Source organism: Numida meleagris, chromosome 3 (genome assembly GCF_002078875.1).
Source record: "Numida meleagris isolate 19003 breed g44 Domestic line chromosome 3, NumMel1.0, whole genome shotgun sequence".
Classification (NCBI taxonomy): domain Eukaryota; kingdom Metazoa; phylum Chordata; class Aves; order Galliformes; family Numididae; genus Numida; species Numida meleagris.
This window is the reverse complement of record NC_034411.1, coordinates 15,967,360-15,991,301: the sequence shown is the minus strand read 5'-3', so window position 1 is coordinate 15,991,301 and position 23,942 is coordinate 15,967,360. Positions and strand designations below refer to the sequence as shown.

Sequence of the window (23,942 nt, the reverse complement as noted above, 5' to 3'; positions counted from 1 at the left end):
CTGGGATGATATTTGCAATCCAGAACTGCTGTGAAAATGGAAAGACTGGGAAACAGTATTCCTGTGACTCATAGCACTTCAGGTCTGGATACCCTTATTCTTTCTCTTCTGCAGACATGCTTCCAGTCCTGTCTGATGTGAGAGATCATTAGTCCTAAGAATGGAGAATGGCCACATCAAAAAAATTGTGCTGAAATTACCACAGAAGTTCCCACAAGCTATTCTATGCTGATAGACTTAGACCTCAGGTGTTTCAGGAAAAAATATTTTTTTTCAGAGATCAAACTATTAGAAGGAAGTGTCAGAGGAAATAAAGGAGCTAGGAAAATGTGGAGTAGACCAGAGATAATGCCACCATCTTCTCCAGTTTACCACACCCAAAATGTTACCATTCTCATTTTATTGCATAGTTAACAGGTACAATAACTGTGCCTTTCCACATTTTGAATCGTCACAAACACAGTGCAAAAATGACGTTGACAAACAAAACATGGAGAGGGCAAGCAGAGATAGAAAGACTTTGACTCACCAAACTTTCCCTTCCGGATGAGGATTCCAGCCCATATGGTTGTGTAGAACTCTATCTAAGGTCATGTCTAGGAAAGTTGTCAAGGGCCTGGGTCTGCATAGCACTTAAATACCTGCTTGTCTTGAATTCACATAATGCTCAGTGTTTGCTTCATGTCTTTGCTGACTCAAAGTCAAAAGCATAAAGGCCAAAGGGGAAGTCTGAGCATCCCACTGAACGCTATGAACTATATGCTTAGTTTTTTAAAAGTGATGGAAGAACATTATGCTCATTGTCATTTTGGATGAGTCACTGAAAATTGCTAGAAGTGTCATGAGACTGCTGATGAAAGAGTTAATTAGCCAACAAAATCATACAAAACTTTGTGGAGAAAAATATGTATTGTTTACATATTACAAATTTCTGGGCAGCTTAACTTCTTTTCTATCAAGTCCAAGATGCTTTAGTGGGCATGATGGTGATGGTTAGATGGTTGGACTACATGATCTTAAAGGTCTTTTCCAAACTTAATGATTCTATGATTCTACAATTTCCTTTAAGGAAGGTTTAAAAGGAAATGTATGGCAAGAACTACATATGCAGATCTGTGTCCATATATATATTTGTGTGTGTGTTGGTACATACAGGAACACATTTGCTGTAATCCCTGAAGAAGGTGTAATAGTGACTTTGTTCCTATATATTTCTACCTCTCTGCTGCTGGTGTATGTCAACTTCTGCAATATGGTAGCAGTTCTGGGAAGTGCCAGTATAAGACAGGCCACAAAAATGATCCAAGGGATGGAACACTTCACCTACAGGGACAGGCTGAGAGAGCTGGGGCTGTTCAGCCTGGAGAAAAGGAGGCTCTGGGGAGACCTAAGAGCGGCCTTTCAGTATATGAAGGGGGGCAATAAGAAAGAAGGGGACAGACTCTTTAGCAGGGTCGGCTGTGATAGGACAAGGGGAAATGGTTTCAAACTAAAAGAGGGGACATTTAGAATGGATATAACGAAGCGGATTTTTACAGTCAGGGTGGTGAGACACTGGCACAGGTTGCCCAGAGAGGTGGTGGATATCCCACCCCTGGAGACACTCGAAGTCAGACTGGATGGGGCTCTGAGAACCGTGATGTAGCTGTAGGTGTCCCTGTTCACTGCAGGGGAGTTGAACTAGATGACTTTTAAGGGTCCCTTCCAACTCAAATGATTCTATGATTCCGTGAAGATATTGTATAGTCAGTCCCTCATTTACATTCCTGGAGATTCTACTGTCTAAATGATTATCTATGTAATCTCTTAGGGGTAAGATGTTAGAGATTTCTTTCTCATGGTACATTTTTAAGCTGAAGAAATCACTGAATCAGTTGGAACCAAAGCATGAGAACCCACCATTAATACTGTTTCTGTTCACAGAGGCAAACAGGTGTTCAGATCCATTTGAAGTAGTTTTTAATTCCAACAGGAAATTTTTGTGAGGGGAAGATGTGTTTTATTTTTATAACTAGGCAACAAAGCTGTCACCTCCTTCCTGTTGACAAAAATTTTCATGACCAAAATCCTGGAAGCACTCTAATAGAAAAAAAGATGTTGACTCCTTAATGGAACAGCAGTTGGGATAAGGAAAGGCAGAGGGGTTAATTGGGAAACTGGATCCTATTCTACACGTTAGGGACACAGAAAACTGGGCTCCCTTTGCAGTCATTCTCATGCAGACCATTTTCTCCTGGCTGTGCAACAGTTTCCAAGCTGAAATTTTTATCTAGAAACTAGTTACTAGGAAAATGTCTCCAACAGAGTTAACAAGAAGTGAAACTGCCTATCATCTCAAATGCTCTATATTCCAATAGTACTGCATCCCCTGCTAAATGTGACCTGCCACTTATGCCCTCTCTTGCCAGATATGTGAGTTCCTCTGGAACATGTCAAACAAATAAAGTTACTGTAAAAAAAGTCCTGTCCTGTGCCTGAGTTAGTGTACTGCTGATGTACAGCATGCACAGTCAGCATGGGCTAATGAGCTGGATGGCAGTTATGAGACTTTACTTATGGTTGTTAATGGGGATAAAAGGTTGGGCAGTTCCATTTGGCAGCTTTTCTGCTCCTCTTTTTATCTGCTTGCTTTATTTAGGTCAAACTGTTTTCATGGCCACAGATGCCTGTCACCCAACAGTGGGCTTTGAGCAATCATATGATCGCAAAAAAAACCACAATAAATTGCTGGAAGTATGATGTCTTTAGGAAAGCATACTTTAGCTTAAGCATTTCCCACACAGATTACTGTGGCAGCTTGCCCTCCCCCTTCATTACCTAGCTAGGACCTGAACTGATTGGATGGCAACTTGCATCCGTCAATCTGCAGGTGTTTGAGAAGCCCCAGGAATGCTGTGTAGATCTGCAAGCTGGTGGACAAGTGGCAAGGAAGTTGAGCGTGTGCTGCCACTTGTCACTTTGCTCTTCTGAGCAATGGAGCCTGGGGCTGGTGGCATGGGATAGCTGTGTGCTGCTGCTGAGGCTTGGGGCTGGCTCCAGGAGGAAAAAGCTGTCAGCAGGAGGACCTCTATATGGGGTTTTGCAAACTATGAGCTGCCCATCAATCCAGTGGGGATTTTTGGTGCTTTGCTTGCTTCATTTTCCTTAGAAACTTCTGAAAAATGGGAAAATGAGGGACAGAGACAGAGAGGAAACCAAAGCTTGGGATCTGGTAAAATGACTGAAGGTCCTGGCACATCTGGGCTCTTGTACATCCCATAAAGCTGAGTACATTTCATTTATGCCACAGCTTTGAATGAGTTTGCATGCAGAATGAGCTGTGCTGTCTGCCAGCAGAGGAAATGGAATAAAAGCAGAGCCAGCCAGAATGCCACGAGAGCTGTTCCAAGACCTAGCAGCATACCTGGCTGCATTTTCAAAAGGTTATTTAATCTTCCCGCTGTTTTATATTGAAGCAATAATAGTCACGGACAAGAACCATTGATGCTTGTCAGGTCAAGCATCAACGGGAGTGTCTCGTCAGCTCTGGCTGTAAACCAAGACATGGCTCCCAGGAATAAAGGCCCCTAAATGTCTCACCTGCTCCTTCTGCAGGGCTCCAGTGTACTCCAGTCACGTCATAGAGCTGCTGCCAGCTGTCAACAGCAGGAGAGCTTGGGACACTGCAAGCTGCACTCAAAAAACACACACTGTCATGCACAGGAGTATCTTTGTGTGAGAAGGAGGAGAAACCAGACCTCCTATGGAGGGCTGTTGTTACCCAAAGCTTTTAGAGTTGGGTGTGGCACAAAGACGACTTATGTCACTATGTCCCAAATGTTCCTGGCACAATCCCGGGGAGGCTGGCTGGGCCCTGCTGGCAGGAGCCCCCTTAGGTTTGGGCTCTCTGAGTTTTACCATATTTTCCCTCAGGCTGCTATTGTCCCCTGTTTCTTGGCACAATGTACTCTTAGGCTAGACAGGCAGAAAGAAAGATACAGACAAGCGTTTACTGGGATTGTCAAAGAAAAATGCATCTTTTGTACTTCATTTCCCTGCTGGCACAACGCGTGCTGATTGAGTCCTGCTCTATGCTCTCCACGTGTGGTTGTGTCTCCTGTGCCAAGACAGGCACATTGTTCATCAAAATGCAACACTAAACTAAATTACTCAGAACTTTTTCAACTAAATGAGCTGAGATTCCCTCTTCCTTTTCTCTTGCACTTATGGCAGCGATAAGCAAAGCTATTCAGTAGCCTAGAGGAATATTCCAGATAATAATTTCCTAGCTTTGTAGTTACAGGCTTTCAACTTTGCTGTGACACTGAGCTGCTCTCCTAGCAGGACACGGAAGGAGCTCCAGCATATTGCAAGCATATTGTGCACAGAATAGGAGTACAAGGATTGCAGGCGTTGAAGGGCTGCAGGACTCTGCATGCCAGCAAAGAGCCGGCCCTGCCTGATTTATGTCTGGTCCCTTGGGCACTGCTTTACCTCACGCTGTTTTAACAGCTATGTTGGCATAGGCCATCCTATCTCTGCTGCTACATAGTGAAACCCTGAGGTCCACAGCTTTGAAAGGATTTATAAATGCCTAAAAATACATTAGCTCAAAGAACCGCATTCAAGGTTTCTTCTGAGAGTGAAACAGTCAGAAAAATGCGAAGTGTGTCAAGAGTGCTGGGGTGCTCAAGATGCTGAGATGACAAATGAATACAAGGAGCAAAGAGAGAAAAGGCTGTATTTCGATGAAGATGCTAGGTTTTAAAAAATGTTAGGAGTATCTTGACTCCCAAGGACACCAAATTTTCTGAAAAAAAAAAAAAAGAATTTCCATAGCAACAGGACAGAAGGGTGTTAGAAAAGACTAGGGCTGTTGTCAACCTATTTTTTTACTTTGTATCAGGACTGGGATCAGGTTGACCCAAACTTCACTGATCCCCTACTGGGGATGCTTTGCTTTCCTACAGGAGAAAAGTCAGCTTGGTAAGACTCTGAAAACATATTTTTCAGTGTATTTGCTCTTGCTCAATTTGTACTAATTTTGGCAGGAGCCCCTTGATAAATTTTGTGTTTCTTTTTCCAAGTGTGAGGAGAAGGTCAGGGTGGGAGAAGAAGGGAGCCTTCAGCAGAGTGCCTGCAGAGCTTTGCTGCAACCTTCTGCGCTGCAACAAGAGAAAACTGAAGCGTGCCTTTGGCTTTCAGTCCCAAACTGTGGGATCTTGCAAGCCACATTCTTATTTGGGAAGAGAACTAGGGAGCTGAGAGCCATTGCCTGCTGCCTGCTGTGAGTTTGGTTTGTATTTCAGCCCTCTAACCCTAAATTTCCCTCTAACACCTGGGGTCGGCACAACCTCCTTGCCACCTATCCAGCCAAACAAGCTCTTCTTGCAGTGCTGTCTCCCCTTTTCATTCTTCACTGCTTTCACATATCTTTCTGCTGCTTTACCAAATCTCTGTGTTGAGAGACTGTGGTAAGACTTACAGTCCTGGCAAAACTGTGCCAGTTTTGGTACCAGCTCTGAGTAATGAAGGGCAAATGGGATAAAAATCAGCAGCGCAAATATCAGACCAAATGTGCCTCCATGGGAAGAGATGGATTATCTTTAATAAGTGCTGCTTGTGAAGCATCTCAATTGACAGCTTAAATCCTGCAATATGAGATGGAGTCCAAAATGATCAGGACTGTGTCTTCTTTCCACAGTGCCACTGAGCTGAACCGTGCAAAGCCTTCTTGAAGAAGGTAAGGCTGCCTCTATTAAACAGCTGATTTGTATTTTGTGTTGCTTTTTTTTATCATGAGATGAGAGTTCTTCATAACAACCCTGTGGGGAGCATGATCATAGTCTAGTCACTTTCTCCATACTTCACTACAGCTCTGGGGAGGTCTCTGAAGCAAAGTGAATTTCCACTAGTTAATTCAGGTGATTAAATGATTGTTAGTGTGTTTTGGATGTATTTGGTAGGGAAAATCTGATGGCATAAGACCTAGGAAAAACTATAAAAAATATTGCAAAAAAATTTCTTAGTAGGAAGAATAATTATTTATTAGGAAGAACGTCTTCTCAGGAAGAGTGGTGAGGCACTGGCACAGGCTGCCCAGGGAGGTGGTGGAGTCACTGTCCCTGGTGGTGTTCAAGAACCATGGAGATGTGGCACATTTTAACTTGACATGGTCAGTGGGCATGGTGGGAGTGGGTTGGTGGTTGGACTTGCTGATCTTGATGGTCTTTTTCAACCTGAATGATTCTGTGATTCTATTATTCTATCTGAGCATCAAGGTAACCCTGCAATCCTCAGCTATACAAGATGAGTCCAATTCTTGTCTTCCCTATTTGTAAAAATAAAAGACAAACTAAAGTGGGGTGAACATATTTTGTGTTAAAATCAGAGAGACTGCCCACAGCTTGCTAGGGACATTCTCCAGATATGATCACAGATGGTCACCTGTGCTTCTAGCAGCAAATTGTATAAGGAATTCTCCCTTTCTCTTCCATGAGCTGGTTTCGTTAGCAAAAAAGCAGTCAGCAGTGGTGGCATTAAAGAGATCAGCATTTAGACCTCTGAGTAGAGATGAAAGAGAAGACACAGCCGCTAGTTTTCTGCAGAATCAGCCAAGCAGCTCTGCACCAGTTACACTTATTTCAATGTCTGCAAGACTTTCTTCTTATGCAGAAAGGATTAATACTTCTTATTTTCAAAGAAGAGATGTGTCGTCAGGAAGAGTCACAGACAACATCAAACAGGGGTTTCAGAAGGGAAAAAATACTTTAATATTGAAAAATTCCTAAGGAAAGTATTTATACCATCAAGCCCCCCACACAAATGTGTGGCAGCTATTTCTGCTGCATAGATGATATATCGACTGTAAGATCAGATATCTGGGGTTTAGGGGTTCTTTGAAAAGCGGACTAGTGAAAAGCAACTGGGACACAAGGTTGTAGCTTTTCTGTGATCCTTTGTTTCACTGTAGATCTGCTGAGCTTTTGCTTTCAGCCAGCTTCCCACAAAGACAAGGATTAAATTTATGAGCTTTGATGGTTTCTTTTATCAGAGAAGATTGGAGTGTCATGTCCAGTGCTCCCGCTGCAACCATTTCACACGGCAAACAAAACCATTAAGCTAAAACACAAGAGGACAACAATGTACTCTGGCATTGAGCACACAAACAAACAAAAAAACCCACTATCAAATCATAAAGACATCTTGGTCCACAAAAGGGAAGATGTTTTGGCATTTTAGACTCAGTCAGAGGTACCTTTCCAGTGGGACATCCCACTTACACCAATCAGGAATGGTACTGCCTTGTGAAGGAGCCAGGGCAGTGCTGTCTCAGGCCAGTGTGGAACCCACTGTGCTCAGAGTTTGGAGGAAAACAGCTACCATCCCCTTTAACTGTGAGGAGAAAGGGAATGTGTGCAGTTGTGTATGGTACAAACACATATCCCTCAGGCTGACCTGATAAAGGATAGAATATTCAGGGTATTTGTCCCCATGGGACAAGTTCTCTGCACCCTCAGAGGAAAAGCAAGGTTCAGGGCTTGCTTTGCTTTGTATATTTCATTTTTGTTTCTTTGTTTTCTTGTTTGTTTCCTTAACTTCTATACTGCACAAAGGTAAACACTTTGCAGGACCCAGGTGGTAAGTTTACGTTTAGTTTTACTAAGGACTGACTTTTCATTTGAAGATACAGCTCAAATTTTACCTTCAGAGGATGTCAAGAACTGTAGCTTGGTACCCACAGCAGGCATTTTCCCTGTATATCACCATGTGGGAATGAGGTACTGGGTGCCCTGGTGCAGGAAACAGAGAGAAAGCTCAGTTCCTTGCAGTATCCTGTCCTGAGACTCAAGGTGAAAAAGGAATGAGGACTCCAGGCTGCTATTGCAGTCGGTAATTGGGGGAAGCAGTTGGCAAGGCACAGACAATTCTTCTGGCTCACACCTTTCAGCTGTCATTAGAACAAAATCCTAAATCAATATTATTGGTCCCAAGAGAGGTTTAGTGGAGCTAAATTAACATAACCTTATAAATGACAGGCTTTCCCATCCATCTCAGTCACTAGCAAGAAACTCTGCTGTTGCTCTACAGCAGCAGTTCACAGGCATAGCCCCTGTGTTTCAGATGCTCCCAAATGACCTGAACCAAAAATCCTGGTCTTTCCAGCTAACTCCACAGGCTTTGTACAAAGGAAAAACAACTTTCATGTCTTTATGTTTGTAGAAAGGACAAAACTTACATGATTCTAAACCTCTCTTCCCACTCTGTCATGGGACCTTAGAATCATAGAATCATTATGATTGGAAAAGACCTCTAAGATTATATTGTCCAGCCATCCACCTCCCAGCAGTATTGCCCACTAACCCATGTCGCTCAGTACTGCATCTACCCCCCTTTCCTTAAACACCTCCAGGGACGGTGACTCCACCACCTCCCTGGGCAGCCCAACCAGAACCATCGCTCTACTGGGGAGAAGATTAATTCACTTCAAAGGCAGTAGGCAATGCTGTGCTCTAAAATGAAAATCAGCCAATCTTTCAGAAATGGAAATAGTAAACAATTATTTTTGCATCCTGACACACAGAGGAATGGGTATTTTTCTCTAAAATCTCATACAAGATGGAAAAGGAAAGGTTTAGCCAAACATTTCATTTTCAGTAAACCAGACTGATGAGTGATTTTTTTTTAAATGTCAGAGATGGAAAAGTACTGGTATGTAAAAACGGTCTTTACTGCTGGCAGATGAGGTGATCAGATACTACTTGAAAAATTCAGTATATGCACTCAATGTCTGGGCACACATGATATGCCAACCCTGAGCCTCCCAAGTTTGCTCCTGCTCCCAGCAAGGGCACTAAGAAATCTGTTTTTGACACACAGACAAACAGCAAATAGTTGTTACTCAGTTCCTCAAAGATGCATTGCCCACATATGCCATCCCCACAGGCTGGAATTTCCATGCACATAAGGATTCTGCTCCCTTTGTGGAAGGATATCTGCTCTATGGACCACAGCAACTCTTCGGCTTCCTGCAGGGTGTCCTGGGCACAGGAGGATCAAATACATGGGAGTCAGTGGGGAGTTCAAACAAACCGCAGGGCTGCAGAGCAGGCTGAGGAAGGTGTTTTCCTCATTTGAAGGAGAAAAAGAGCTCTTTGCCTTCTCTAGAAGATTATTTATGGAAAGGGCTGGACAAGAAATTGAGAACAGAAGGACCTCAAGTTTGGGAAAAAGCATGACTCTAGATATGACCTAGTTTTCTATGCTAGGAAATGCTGTTTATTGGCTATTTGTTGCTCTCACTTTTTAGTATGCATCATAGATATCTCGTCAATTTAGAACAAGACCCCTCAAGAAAAAGAAGCCATTTGTATGTACACAGAGCTTCTCAGACATGGAGGTCTCCGGTGTTTTCATTATCTTTCTAAATATCTCAAGGTCATGGGGATATGATGAATAAGCAACACTAAACTGCTTTTTATTGTTCGTGGTAGTTTGCAGAATGCAGAGCAATTTTCTCTACTGGAGATGGACCATTGTGTCATGTAACTGTAAATTAAAGATAGCACACAGAATGAAAGAAAGATGTATTTCTCCTGTATTGTCAGGGAGGTGATTTTACAATAACAATCAGCTTGCTGAAAGTTCCATAATTGCTCTGATCTGTGGGCTCACTTCTATGTTCTCCCACCTTTCTGATTGTTTTAGAGGTGGGGGGGTTGATTTACTTTCCTTAGTTTAGAGGTTTTATTATGTTTACATGGAATAGCACAGAGCAAAGAACTGGGACTCAGAATGTCTCCCTTGCCTGTCTTCTGTCACTGCCTTGTGTCTCCCATAAAGAGTCTTTCCAGACAGTGCCTCCATCCTTGAACAGAGAAGAGGTAAGCTATGGAATGTGACAAGAAGGAAGAATCTCGATTTCTTTGGGCTGCAGGGACAAACAGATCATCAGAAAAAACTCCAGTACCTTGCCACTCACACACCTCCAGGTTTTGGAGTGCAGTCTACCACCCCAAACTATCTGTCCTCTGGACAGTTCTGCTGGGACATATTATATTCAGGAGCAAGACTGCATTAAGTGTTGTCAGACAGAGATGTGAGCTTTGACTGTATCATGGAGAAGGCTAGGGTAAGCATCCCTTACCCTCTGGCAGCAGATACCAAGTCAGCAGACATAGGAGGGCCTCCCAGAGGAAGGTGTGTGCCAGTATGGACCCACCAGTAGGAGCAGAAATGGGCAGAGGAGCTGACAGCTATAGCCCAGGGTGGGCGTGGAGCGTGGTAAGGCTGTGACATTGTCAAGCCAATGCTTTGATCCCTCAGAGGCTGAGTCCTCAAAATGCCATCCTTCTCTCAAGACCCTCTAAACTGCTTTAGGAATCTTCCTGGACCGACTAAAACATAGAATATCCCAATTTGGGACCCACAAGCATCATTAAGTCCAACTCCTGGAGGGAATCCATGGAGTCCAACTGTAGAAGACACAGTGAGCTGAGGACAGTTGTAGACCTTTGGGACAAAAGCAGCCATGGTGGATTTTTCCACATCTTTGCTTTAAAAACTGATTTAGTATGTGCAGTGACAAGATACTTAAAAAGGATCTTCAAAAGTTTCACGCAGGAACACAGAGCTTAGCTGGAAGGAAAATGAAACAAACACTATAACAAAGCAAAGAACACAGTTAATAAATGGGTCCAAAAGAATGAGCCTTGAATGACGGCATGCTGCTTTTTGGGTGGAAAACTGGTGGCTGGCTCATTGTTAAAACAGTCCATATTTCTTGTGGGAAGTAACCATGCAGAGTAGTAACACTAATGCAAATAGAAATTCTCTCCAGAAATGATTTCTGAGAACGCCAAGAGTATTAAAATAGTTGCTTGCTCTCTCCAAATAGACACCACTGAGATAATGAAGAGCTGACAAATTGGTGTAATTCCAGCAATGAGCCTGTAACTTTCTTCTGCAGTCATATTGTTGATTTACTGAGTGAGAAGAAAAAAAAAAACAAACAACAAAACACAACAAACAGCTCTAACACAGCAAGGCAAATAGGGCTGGATTTTTGCTGTCCAAAAGAACGATCTACAGAGCCAGGCCTGTTTGGAACAAGTCAAGGCAGCCACCCAGATGGAGCTTCCTTTGGGTGAGGCTGCTGTGCAGCAGAGGACCATAACCTCTGCAGCCCACCCTTCTGGGTGCAGGGTGGTGGAAGCCCCACCTGTGCCAGGTGTGCTCTGATGGTGTCACTCAGGCAGTGGGTGGAGGAGCTGCAGGAGGAAGTCAGCAGACTGTGCTGTATTAGGAAGGGGAAACAAGAAACAGAGCGTTACTTGAGCTGGTGAAAGGAGAAATAATAGGACCTCGTGGCAGGGACCTCCAGGGACTACCAGACAAAGGGCATCAACAGCAGATAGAGAACACCTTAGGGAAGGAGGCATCATGGTCTCTGGTAACTCGTGGCAACAGGATGACTCTTCCCCCTGTTTGTTCAGATGTACCACCAAGTAACAGATACAAAGCCTTGGGCAGTGGATGAAGTCAATGAGCAGGATTCACTGTGATAAACACATCAGCTGTGTGTGCTAACAGCCACAAAACAAAGCGTCCAGGGTGAGGACTGTGCTAGGAGGCACCAGTAGCTGTGATTTTCTGGGTCATCTGTGCTGAGAGCAGGGTCTGGGATGGGCTTGCAGCACAGAACAATTCCTGAGCCTTTCCCGGAAGCTGACAATGAATACGGCTAAGCTTTTCTTTGCAGAGGACGTGGTAAGGGCTCAGGGTAAAATGACCTATATAACACCCAGCTATTGCTTTGCCATAGGACTTTTGGGCTTTTTGTTTGAAAAAAGCCTTCCTCTGCATTATATTAACAACTTTGTGATCATGTATTGCATCTGAATTATTTCATTTCATGCCTGGCTTCCTCTTTATATTAATAGTATTTTATGCATTTAAATTTCAGGGAAAGCTAAACAGAAGGCATTGTAGCACAGCACATCTAACAGACTCGTTTGTCAGTGTCACTTAAGTGGATGCTGTCTCTGCTGAGTCAGAAAGCTGCCCATTGATTTATGACCACCTGCTGGTTGGAGGAAGCTTTCCTTGAGCCACAGCATTCAAGGCCTTTAGGCCTTGAGGTTTTTCAGATCACCTACTCTGGCTGCCCATATATTACCATGTGTTCAGGCTGTCATTTGTTCCCCTGGGACCCTGAGCTGTTTTTGGCTAGAAGAAAAGCTCCCAGAAACTGATCCACTTAGACAAGTGATCCCACGTTCATTGGAAACTGAAGCTCAGAGCCATTGGTTCTAGCTGTGTCTCTACTGGACCAAGATTGCTCTGGGGCCTGGTGTTTCTTTTATTCCATAGAATACTGCTGCACAGATGAAAAATAGCAGTCGGGTAACTAATTAGCCATTTTAGTAAGTGATTCTTATTAAATGAGAGAAGGCTGATAGGCAGTCTGTTGGGCAGCCTTGCATGCACATGCAGTGTGTGCAATGGCTCAAGTGGGACTTTGCAGGGCTGTCTCCTGGTTAATTAACATGGTGTCCTGAAAGTGTCCCAAGCTTGGCATCAGGCTTTATGCTTCATTTATATGTTAATAATATGGCTGACATTGGTATTATTCTGTTCAGTTGAGAATAAATTGATTTTTAAGCACAAATAACTAATGATGCAGCTATCCTGGGCTTCGAGTCACTCAGTGATCAGGTAGTCTGGAGTAAACAGAGAGGAATCTTGAGAACTGAAAAGAGAAGAGCTTGATAGGATAAGAAAGCCAAGCTTTGGAGGTTTTAGTCTGGGAGGAGATGGCTGAAACATCCTTGATTACTGTTTGCATTACTGCAAACAGTGAATGGCACAAAGGAGATGGCTGTGGGCAGGACGTGTTTTCCACTATGTTGTTATCTAGGAAAGGAGGGCTGGGAATAGAGTTTGAGTTCTTGCAGTCTTATGGTGCTAACAGATGTCTGCAACAAAAGCCAACAAGATGGCTTTGCTGTTTATTGGACTCAGCTGTGCTGTGTCTGCTACCAAAGTTTTCTACTCAGAGCCAACCAAAGAAAAAACATTTCCTTCCAAGGTCATCTGCAAGATGTTGCCAGGTTTTCAGGCTTGATGGTGTTGGAGGATGTCGGGACTCCAAGTGCATAAAAATGCAAGCACAGTTTAAGACAGGTCAGAGAGAAGCTTCATTAACTATGATTGTAGAGAGAGGATGCCCTGGCAGCATTTTTCCCTCTACTCCTCTGTTCTTTGCCAAGGGATTGCATGGACCCTGCTTAATACAGATTCAAAGAGGTGAAGACAAATTCATGCTAATGTTAACACAGCCAAGTGTGCATTCTTGGAGGGAACAGGCCCCAGACTATCAGTTGTATATTAAGAAAGCCAAGTACCCACACCTGGGAGAGATGGACTCCTTTCAACTGCCACTGTTATTTTACCACCGCAATGACAACTAGGTTTTGTTCAAAGAAAATCTCCAGTTAACTTGATCCAGCCCCGCATGCCTTTTCATCTTTGGTAGAAAAGGGAGAGCCGGAAAATGCCCTCAAAAGGTACCTCTGCTCTGAGGTATTTCTGGGAACAAGAGACTCGCTGTTCTGGGAAGGCAGATGCCTAGGTTGGTAAAATTAGGAACACTTCTTTAAGATTTAGTTTCCCTTCTCACCAAAGGCCAATTCTACAGTTATTCACTCTAAAGATACCAGTTAGCCAGAATAGCAGTGGACTTGAGCCAGGTGCTAAGAACTAACCCCCTGCTCGGGTGTTTTATTGTCTCTAGCAGAGAGCCTGTTGATTTATAGGAGCACAGCTAGAAGGAGATCCAGCTCTTAACGAGGTGCCTTAAAGCAGAGTTACTTAGCAGGGTCACATGAATTGTGAGCAAGTGCACAGCCTCCAGACAATTAAGAACAGGTGAATATGTGAGAATTTTGTGCTACACTCTCAGGCATAGGTATTTTTGCTCAGTTGTGTGAGAATAAATGATTTCATCTCTCTCTTCTGTCACGTCACAGGCGGGCACTGTAAACAGTACTAATGAGGATCTCTGTTGTCTTGTAGTATCTATGATAAATCTCCACCAAGTAAAATTCAGATATGCTTTATTTTGTTTTTAACCTTTTGAATGTTTTCAAACAGAGTAGGTGATTTATCTATTTAAAAAATGATATGAGCATTATTTGAGTCACTTGCATTTGCTTCTGTGGTATATTCAGATTTGGAAAGGGTTGTAGGTGTACCTTTTTGATATGGCCCCTGAAGGGAACAGAATAAAAGGAAGCAGCTAGTGGAGGCTGAGAACACTGATTACTGGTGCTGTATTGCACCTGCAAATGTAAGTTGGAAGAGCGCTGCTGTTGCATAGTAAAATGGCAGGGAGGACTTAATGCAGTGCTCCAACCTGTACAGGCAGCCTGCCCAGAGAAATGGTAGTCACCAGCAGGAGGTATTTAAAAGATGGTTGGACTTGATGAGCTTAAAGGTCTTTTCCAGTCTAAATGATTATATGAAATGGTGGTAGGTGTCATAAACGCTTAATATCTTACTGTTCTCACTTCTTAATAAGCCATTCTCAGGCCTCTCTGATGAATTTTGTTTAACCTGCAGGCAACCTATGTGGCTCTGAGGAACTTCAGCACATCGCTTTGTCGGGCCGGTAAGATGAATCTTCTTGTTTTCTTCTTAATGATTGTCTGACCAAGCTCGGGTTTGCTAGAAAAAAACTTATTTTTCTTCTTTCTTTGGATCCTAAATTCACTCTAACAGTTCTTTAGAAACACATTGTATAGAGGAAAATCAATGAAAATACTGGAGCCAATACTGGTTTATTATATAGAAATAGGCTGCTCTTTTATTTCTTTCCATGCCTTTCTGTGGAATGAATGTCAGTTTTCCTGAAAATTAAATATAGTGATGTGCACTGAATGCTGACACAGATTTCTCTAAAGTAAAAATGTTATAGACAGTTCTTCAAGAATTCTGCAGGGGTTCAGTATGTATTGTGAACTGTCAAACATAGCTAAAATATTTCAGACCAATCAAAGAAAGTAGTCAAAAATGTTAAGCGCATCTTATACTTCTGTGAGTATTTTAAAGGGTGAGGATTCAGAAATGTTTGTAAGGAAAGCATCCAGCTATGGACAGCATGGAATGCCTGCTCAAGCTGGAATCTATCCTTTAAAAATCCTTGTGTTTCCTGAAAATGCTCTTATCTGAACCATGCTTTGATCTCTGTTTCTTGCAGTTTCTCAGGAATGACTGAGATATTATTAGCTGTTGAGATAAGAAGCCCACCTAATTTCTACAGTGCTATCGTGCTTCATCTCTGCTATCTTACTCAAAACCATTCAGCTAGCTATAGCAGCAGTGGTACCCAACCTGAAGGGTTTAACAACCAGCACACCTGAGAATGTTGCAAAAGAGCAATCCTACCCTAAGTTATATTAGCAAATCCGGAAGAGGTGTTGAGGAGGATGGGGTTAAGGCTGGGGAAGTACCTGGCTCAGGATGCATTAGAAAGAGAGGTGACTTGTGTTGTCTGTCCTCTTCCAAGGAGTGGGGGTCTGCGTCAACTCCCTGGAACAGAGCTTCTTCTCTGTGGCCTTGTAGGGAGGTAGGGTCTGCTCTGTTATTTTAGCATGCAGGTGAAGCCCTGTTCAAGCTCAGAGGGGGACCAGCAGCGTTGCAGAGGATGTTACATTCCCATTCCAGCACTGCATCCAGGTGACCCACCCCAGCCCTATGGGGAAGCAGGAGAGGGAGAGAAGTTCCTTCCGGGGACTGCAGGCTTGCCACTTCTCCTGATGAAAGAGTTCAACTCTAAGACATCTCTGCGTGCTGCAGCCAATGTCCCAACCATACGGCATCTCTCTTAAGAGCCAGTTTTCCTGCTATGCAAAGGGAGACCTGCCTAGACTAAGCTCCATATGTTTGCGGCAGCCTAATCCAGAGGCTGGATGTTGCAGATTCTGCCTTACTTTGCACCCTCCGTTCTGTGGTATAATTTGTAGTAAAACTGAGCCTAGGCAGCTGCTAAATCCACATATAGTTGGCTAAAAGCAGGCTTGAAAGGTCTTTAGTAAGCCTAATTATACTGCAGAGATAGTGTTACCAATGCAGTAATATTATGTGCATGTAGATTTGTTCTCTTATGCAAATGAGACAACTCAGACTCCTAATGCTTTCCCTTAGCAAGTAACTAAGCTGCTTGTGTATCAAGCAGCCAGGCCCGATTAAAGGCTCTTCTCTACTTGTCCCCAGAAGGGCATAAATAAAAGTAAATTTAGACACGTTCCTTGCTTAGAGACATGTCTTTGTGAAGATGCAGGTTGTAGGATTTTTTTTTTTTTCCCTTAAGCTGCAGTGATTTTATTCTTCAGATTCAACTAAAACAATCATCAAGTTTTTAATGGGGAATATAGTGGTAGTGATGGTGTGACTGGGCTTTGAGGGATCTAGGGACCTGCTAGATTCTGGGATCTAGGATCAGGGTTGGCCTGATAACGACTGTGGCTGCCAGGTCCTTCTCCAGGGGAAAGTCAAGACTCTACATGTCCCACACCCATTCACTTGGTACCCAGATGTTTGCTGGCAAAGGTACAGAGAACTGCCCACTAAATAGGAGTGACTGAGTAGAGAGCATCTATCAGCTATGTGGACCAAGGTGAAAGCTTGATTCTGTATTGAGCAGAAGCCCAGTGCTCCAGAGCAACTGTTAGTGGGCACACCAGTGCCTCACCTTTCCAAAACATTGCTTGCCAATGGATTGCAGGGGGATATCAGTTGTTCCTGAAACTTCAGAAGATGTCCTAGTATGTGCTTTGGTACCATTGAAGAGGGAGGGTGGTACTGCAAAATTGTCAGAGGTGGAGGTTAACAGGATCCCCTTGGCTGAGCTCTCCCCAGTGAACCTTCTTAGCCCATCTCTGCAGAGAGGCACAGTCCATGCCCTTTTCTGTCTTAGAGGTGAAGCACCTCCTGTGCCTCTGGTTGATGGCTCATCCTTGGCAAGGATCCCCTCCCTCAAGGAGCACTGCAGGCAGAGCAAGGGCAGGCTGTGTGGTGTGCAGGAGTACGCGGTTTTCTAGCAGTACAGACTAATGAGCTAGTCCTTCTAACTCCCTCTTCAGAAAGCTTACATTGGCAAAATTTGCTCTTGAGGAAAAGTGGAACTGCAATTTTAAGTGCCCTAAGAGACTTTTAAAAGCACAGGTTGTGTTTTCACATCCAAAACTGCAAATGTTTTGATAATCTCCAGATTAATTGAAGGATGTTTCAGTCTGATTTAATTTGGTTATTGCTCTGCTGCCAAATCACGTATCTCTGATATGAGTGGATGTCTTTATGCTTTTGATCCTAATTATTGATAAGTAAGCGTGAACAGTAATAGTGCTTAACCCATACCTCAGAGGAAGATCTTGCTTTTAATCATGAGATTTCATTGAATGAATGCAAATGGGGAGAGCACATTATTTTAGGGTTAGGAAAGCGGAGTTCTTAAGGGATGTATCCTGTCTAAGTCTTGGGACTAAAGCTGCCTTCAGCATTATCATAGAATCATTAAGGTTGGAAAGACCACCAAGATCATCATGACTAACCATGATCCCAACCCCTCCATTCCCACTGACCATGTCCCTCAGTGCCACGTCTCCACATTCCTTGAACACCTCCAGGGATGGTGACTCCACCATCTCCCTCGGCAGCCTGTGCCTTGCTGCTCTTCCTGAGAAGAAATGTTTCCTAATATCCAGTCTGAACATCGCATGCAACTTGAGGCCATTCCCTCTCGTCCTATAACTGTTCCCTAGGAGAAGAGGCCAACCCCCCCTCAACACGACCTCCTTTCAGGCAGTTGTAGAGAGTGATAAGGTCTCCCCTGAGCCTCCTCTTCTCCAGACTGAACCATCCAAATGCCTGCAATTGCTTCCCATAAGACTTGTATTAGTCCCAGGCATCGTTGCCAACTCACCAATTCTGCTAAAACAACCCCAGAAGATGGCTTGTTCCCATCCCAGCCGCCTGCTTCTTGGTGCTTACTTTTGCGCAGGCGCTTAGCGTGAGCCTGGCAAAGCTCTGATGTTGTGCAATGGGATTTCTGATCATGGTGTCATATATGATTTGAGTTCTAATTTGCTATTTTTTTCCCTGGCTGTTGCCCTTCTTTCTCAAATCTAGCTGATGGTAAGTAAGAAGCATGTTTGGCTTCCTGATTTGGTCTGAGCAGGGTTTTTAAAAAAAAACAAAAACAAAACAGGTGCTAATGTTTGGCACTTAACATATTCATACAAAACTATCCTTCTAGGCACTCTTCCAGAGTGCAGATAATTTCTTAACAAGAATTTTGTCACTTCACAGTGAGCTGTGCAAGACTTGCATGTATCGGAATACATAATATTCATTCCAACTGCAGGGCATCATGGTGATATGAAATATTAAAAAAATAATAATAAAATCCTGGATTAAAAAATAGATTGCTGCAACATCAAGAGTTTAAATGCTGGAAGAAGATCAGATCTTACCCCCTGTTGAACTCCGCTGCTCCAACTATCTTCCAGTTTTTCCAGTGTGATGGAAAGCATTTTACAAACCAATGGGAGTAGAAACAGTGGGCATTCCAGTCTAGCTGCGTAATAAGGATAAATGATGGAGAAGCAGAAATTAATTCTATGGAATTTGTGCATAAGAATTAGGCTTGGACTCTGTAGAGGATCTGTTGTGTCATGGCCTGAACTGGTGATTGAGCACCTGGTGAAGGGAGTGGTTGGCCTAGGAAGCACAGGTGCAAATACTTCACCTGCCCTTCCCACCTGACTGGAAGGGTTCTGAGTCCACCCCTCCCCAGGGTCATTTAAGGGCTAGCCTCCAAAGGCAGAACATCTTCTGGACAAAGGCCATTTCCTGAGAAGCACTCTTCCATGGTCAGAGACCCTTATCACCAGCTGGGTGAGTCAACTTTTTCCTATACATGATTATTGGTATACCTAGTGATATTTTACCTGGTATTGCAAGGAACTGGTGAGAAGCAATTTCACTGCTTCCTAGGACTTTCTCAGATTTGGTGGAATTGTGTGAGGTAGATGAAGATGAAAACTGAGGTTTTCAGTCAGAACTAAGTGCCTGTTGCATTGCAACAGTTAAAATGGGGAGATGAACTTTTGTTAAATGTGGAAGCAGGATCTCATAGAGTGCAGGAACAGTCTGACTTCTGGACTGAAGCTCTAGATAAAGGAATTCCTTATTTATGTGTTATCGTTATTACTCCCTTCTCCCTCACCCCTCCCTACAGTACAACATATCTTCTCCAGGTAGGACCATGTAGGCTTTGGATGCAATCTGCAAGACTAGAGGATCACTGTATGGAGCCACTGTCTGGAGGAGACAATGGTGGAGAAGGGGAGGTGTCTGCCTTAGCCATAGTTCTTCCTGGGTCAAGAATCTCAGCCCAGGGTTGATGCTACTGTGCCTCATGGTGCTTTGTGGCTCTGTGAGCAGGAAAATCATTAGGTGCTTTGGTTTCAGTGGTTTCCAGTGAGGCTGGGAAAAGAGACCAAAGAGACACAGCAGGAGGCTAGAGGAGTGACCAATATGCTAGTCTACCTTGAACTTTCTTGATATCCTAGTATCTTTGAAGAGGTTCTGTCTGGAGATAGATCAGGAGCCCAGCCTAGCTCTCCCCCAGGCATGTATTCTCTCCTTTACTGTGGGGGAGGGGGGGGGGGGGGAAGGGAGGCATTGTTCTCTAATAATGGGGAAAAATCTAATTATGCCCAGTGTGGCTGAGAAGAGCATTGCCCCAGTTACAGCTATGGCAAAAGGGCCTCTGGCTTTTCAGTTGCTTCTGCAAAGAAGGGGGAGGTGCTCCAGTAATTTAGGGAAAACATTTAGAACTGAACTTTCAGTGAATATCTGAAAGTTTTCTGAAGTCTTTTCTACTTTGGGAGAGCACAAAAGAAAATGTCTTTATGAAAACCTCTAGTTCATCTCTGCTATCTAGAAATACCTTTAATTGGGATGACCAGGGAAAACCGGACAGATTCCTTCTATCTGTTCTGTGAAAGCATTCAGTAACCTCTCAACTGCTGTGTTGTTTCTTTGTTTTTTTTTTCTTTTCTAAATATGCCTCTGGAAGGAATGTCTGATGCAGCAGTTCTTGATTGCGTGTCCTGATTGCAGAGCTGTCATTTTGAGTCTACTTGGCAGTGTGACAAGATCAATAACATGGAGAGGTGTAAGTGGGTATTTCACCACTCTCCCTCCTTGAATAAATTGACTGATTGTTCTATAACTTCCACGCTAGGTGAAGGACAGATGAGTCAGGTACCCACAGGTACCTGTGCCAGCACATTGCTAGAAGCGAGCCTTGTGCTTCCCGGCAGCGGCCTGGAGGGGCTATGAGGATTAATAGGCTAGTGTAAATTAGCACAGCTCTCCAGTGTTAGTGGTACTATGAGATTGGTTTCTTAAAGAAATAAGGTTTGCTTGATCATTGTCTGTCTGGTCTTTCTTCCACTCCCAATAATTCCTGACTATGGTGGACAAGCCTGATCAATCTGACAAATGAGCAGAGTTCCCAAAATTAATGAATTTCTTATGAATAATTGGGAAAATTACTAGCCAAAGAGAGTTCTGATGGACTCAGCAGTTTGGTGCTGGTTTTGGTCAGCTGCTAGTTGGTCCAGATCAGCAACAAGTGTCCTGGGAGGCATGGGGAAAAGCTGAGAGTACTGCAGTGGGGAGAAATAGTAAAGAAAAAGTTTTAAGATGCAAATGTGATGGAATTAATTCCACTGCATGGCAAATGGGCTCCTTAATGAACTATATAAGGCAGGAGAAGTCTGTATATAAAGGTTTTCTACTTTTTCTGTTGCTGCAGTGTCTGAGTATTTTCCGGACCTCTGTGAAGCTGTACAGCTAGCCTCCATCATGTGTGATTTAGTCTTCCTTCAGATAGACCCTTCCCACCTGCTCTCTTGGGACAGACTGCTGTCCCTGGAGCGCTAGCTATACTAAGCTTATCTTCATGTTGGGTGGCCTAGTGGAAGCAAGGACAGCCCAGAAACAGTTTGGCACCTTCAGCTTGGTACGTTGCTTTGATGGTTGAAGCCTGGCTTGTTCAGGAGCTGAGCTGTATGTCCAACTCAAGTGAAGCTTCTACTTTGCAACTGGTGGGTGACAGCAGCACACATGCATGGTGCCACCAGAGATGGCAGAACCATGGTAGAAAGCTGGTCCTTAGAAAAGAGACCATGTGATATTGCTTTTGCTGTAACTATCCTTGCTCTTTCATAACACATCCAAATTCTGTTAAGACGAACTTGTGCTGAAGATGCATGTTCTGTTGGGGGGAAAAAATATACTGAAAAGGCAGTTTGGCAGTGTCTGTGAAAAATCAGTGAAGCCCTACTGGGAGGAAGGTGGAGATGTTATTCCAGTGGATTTGGTATGTACCAAGGGTCCCTCTGCCCTTCTGGCTCTTTCCTAAAATGAGATACCTGTGAACACCTGCTAGGCACTCTTCATCAGCAGTGAGCATGAGATTGGATCCATGTGGTTTAAATGGCCCCAGGATCACTATAAGCTGCAGGGAAGCCAAACATACTACAAGACCCTCTGGTGCAAATGCAGCAGCTGCTTGCTGCCTGGGGTCTTGGCACAGTCATCTTTGCAGTCCCCAGTATGTGAATGCATGCATATGACTGAGAAGGATGCTGGGAGGCTGTTCTGAGCTGAGCTTGGCCTGATTACCTGATGTAAGGTGGATCATAGGCAAAAGGGCAGTGGGAATTTACCCAGCTGTAGGTACTCTAGTGCTCAGGGCCTCTACCTGGGCAGAACTGGAGGAGACTGAAGGCATCACTAAGCTTATGAGGACAACACCTCTGCCAGCTGTAACATTGGAGAAATCTTCCCAGCAGGAGATATTCTGTAGGGAATAGGTTCAGGAGCACATGGTAACATGGAGATGTGCCTGAGTGGCCACATGGAAGACAAAGAACACATAGCAACTGGGGAATTGCAGCTGGAAAGGCAAAATTAGGCACAGCGATGAGTCTGCTGCACCAACCCTGGACACTTCTGTCGCTTTATTGCTGTGCGATGCAGCAGGATTTTGCTAGCCTTGGGTGGAGTAGAAGGATGACTCATGTAAAGTATGATCAGGTTTTGAATTAAAAGGTTAAGCTTCAGCTGGCCTGCTGTGGGGACTGGCTCAGGGGGTGATGCAATGAGCCCTCTTGCTTATGCTCATGCAGATCAGCACCATGCATAGCTGTGGTTTTTACACTGGCCCAGCTCCTTGCCACGCTATTGTGTCCAGAGATGCTTTGTTCTGATTCTGTTGGTCCTCCAAGACAGGAGATAAGGGAAAGGAAACCCAACTCTCCTCTCCTTTAGCAAAACCTGTGCCTGAATCTCCCCACCAGCTTTTAGAAATTTCAGCCTTAACCCTTAGTTTATAGAGTACAATGCCCAAAGCTGGGGATTCATGCTTGTCTTAGGTGTTCTGTGAAGAAATCTCAAGGACTGCAGAAGTCCTTCTGATCAAACACCCTTAAAATTTGGTTATTGAATGGATATGTATAATGGAGCAAAAATGCAGAGAGATGACACTACTTTGGTTTGGTAGAGGAAAGACTAATATCAAAGATATGCAAATTCAGATTGGACATTGGATACATGTGTCCCATAATGTTGGAGTAAAGATCCCTCTGTTGCTTCCTTCAGTTCTTGATGTTTTTAAATTACAATTGAATCCCTTCATTCCATCACATTTTTTGCTTTAGCACAAGGTACAGTTGGATAATGGCCTGTGGTTTGCTGAAGTCAAGGTCGAACTTGATGGTCTTTTGGCCTGTGGTAGTGTGGAATCTTATGGAAAAATTGGGGTTTCTATTTTATTTGTAAGTAAAAAAAAATCTTTAATTAGCATTAGTTTCTTCCCTTTTAGTATTCACCTTCTAGTATTTTTGTGAGAGATCAGTCTCTGGCTTTACTAACAATATTAGAGCTGGGTTGTCTGCATCATCTATGAGCAGTCTTGTTTCACAATGAAATGTGGAAAGTATTAAGATCTTCCTTTTCTTTCCCTGAGAAACAAAAGGAATGGCTTTGGCTGTACTGACCACTGCTTGTGTTCAACTGCAAATTTTACTGCTCAGTTGTTAAATCCTATTATCTGCTGAAAGGTTTTTTTTCTTGTGAGAGTGCCCATACAGGGGGGCTGCTGTACAACTTGGAGGCACAGGACTTTATAGCAGGTGATCAGGGAAGCAAGGTGGTGGGGCCCAAAGTAATTTCAGTTATGCATTCCTCAGCAACCTCTGTTGTATGAGTTAGAATGTGCTGGAAACTAGTGGAAATTAACCCAAACCCTCACTTCTGTTGAAATGTTAGTCATTGATTTGAGAACTCAGACCACATGCTGGATATTGTCAAATCTCAGTGTCACCCAACTCTACAGAGGACAGGCAAGTGGCGTGGGACCTGGGCTTTGGTAATGTTGATGGTCTCAATGAGAGTCACCACTGTGGATAGAAGAGCGGGGGATGCAGTATGGTTGGTTTGCAACTTTCTCTCTGTCCCAGATATCTTCATCTAATCTCCCCTAAAGCTGCAGGCTGCTGTCACACAAATTATCACTTTCAGGTCTTTTTAAAAAAAAAAACAAAAAACCTGGTGAGGAGGAGATACTGTGCTTCCTTGGTTGTCATGGGCATGCACTCTTCTGTGGAAATACCACTTTCCAAGCGGAGAGCTGGAGATGAGGGGTGTTATGGTTTTGTGATTTTTTTTTGTTGTCGGTATTCCACATCATTACATCATGTAAGGTACGGGCAGTTAAAGGGTTAATTCCCCGGTTACTGTAAACTGCCTTTTTTGGTGTGGCCCTCTGAGGGGGAGGGGAGGAGGTGCACTCCCCAGGGGTCTTTGCGGGAGAGGGGGTGGTGAAG

The 23,942-nt window shown here is 43.7% G+C and overlaps 1 long non-coding RNA gene across 1 annotated transcript in view; it reads left to right on the top strand.

Annotated features, from left to right (window-relative positions):
- The window catches only part of LOC110397064, a 56,140-nt gene continuing 36,013 nt past the window's right edge, over window positions 3,816–23,942 (top strand). The window contains exons 1-5 of the long non-coding RNA XR_002437512.1: window positions 3,816–3,875; window positions 4,886–4,965; window positions 5,067–5,266; window positions 5,684–5,722; window positions 14,602–14,650. This is a non-coding gene — a long non-coding RNA (uncharacterized LOC110397064). The remainder of the gene's footprint in view (window positions 3,876–4,885; window positions 4,966–5,066; window positions 5,267–5,683; window positions 5,723–14,601; window positions 14,651–23,942) is intronic.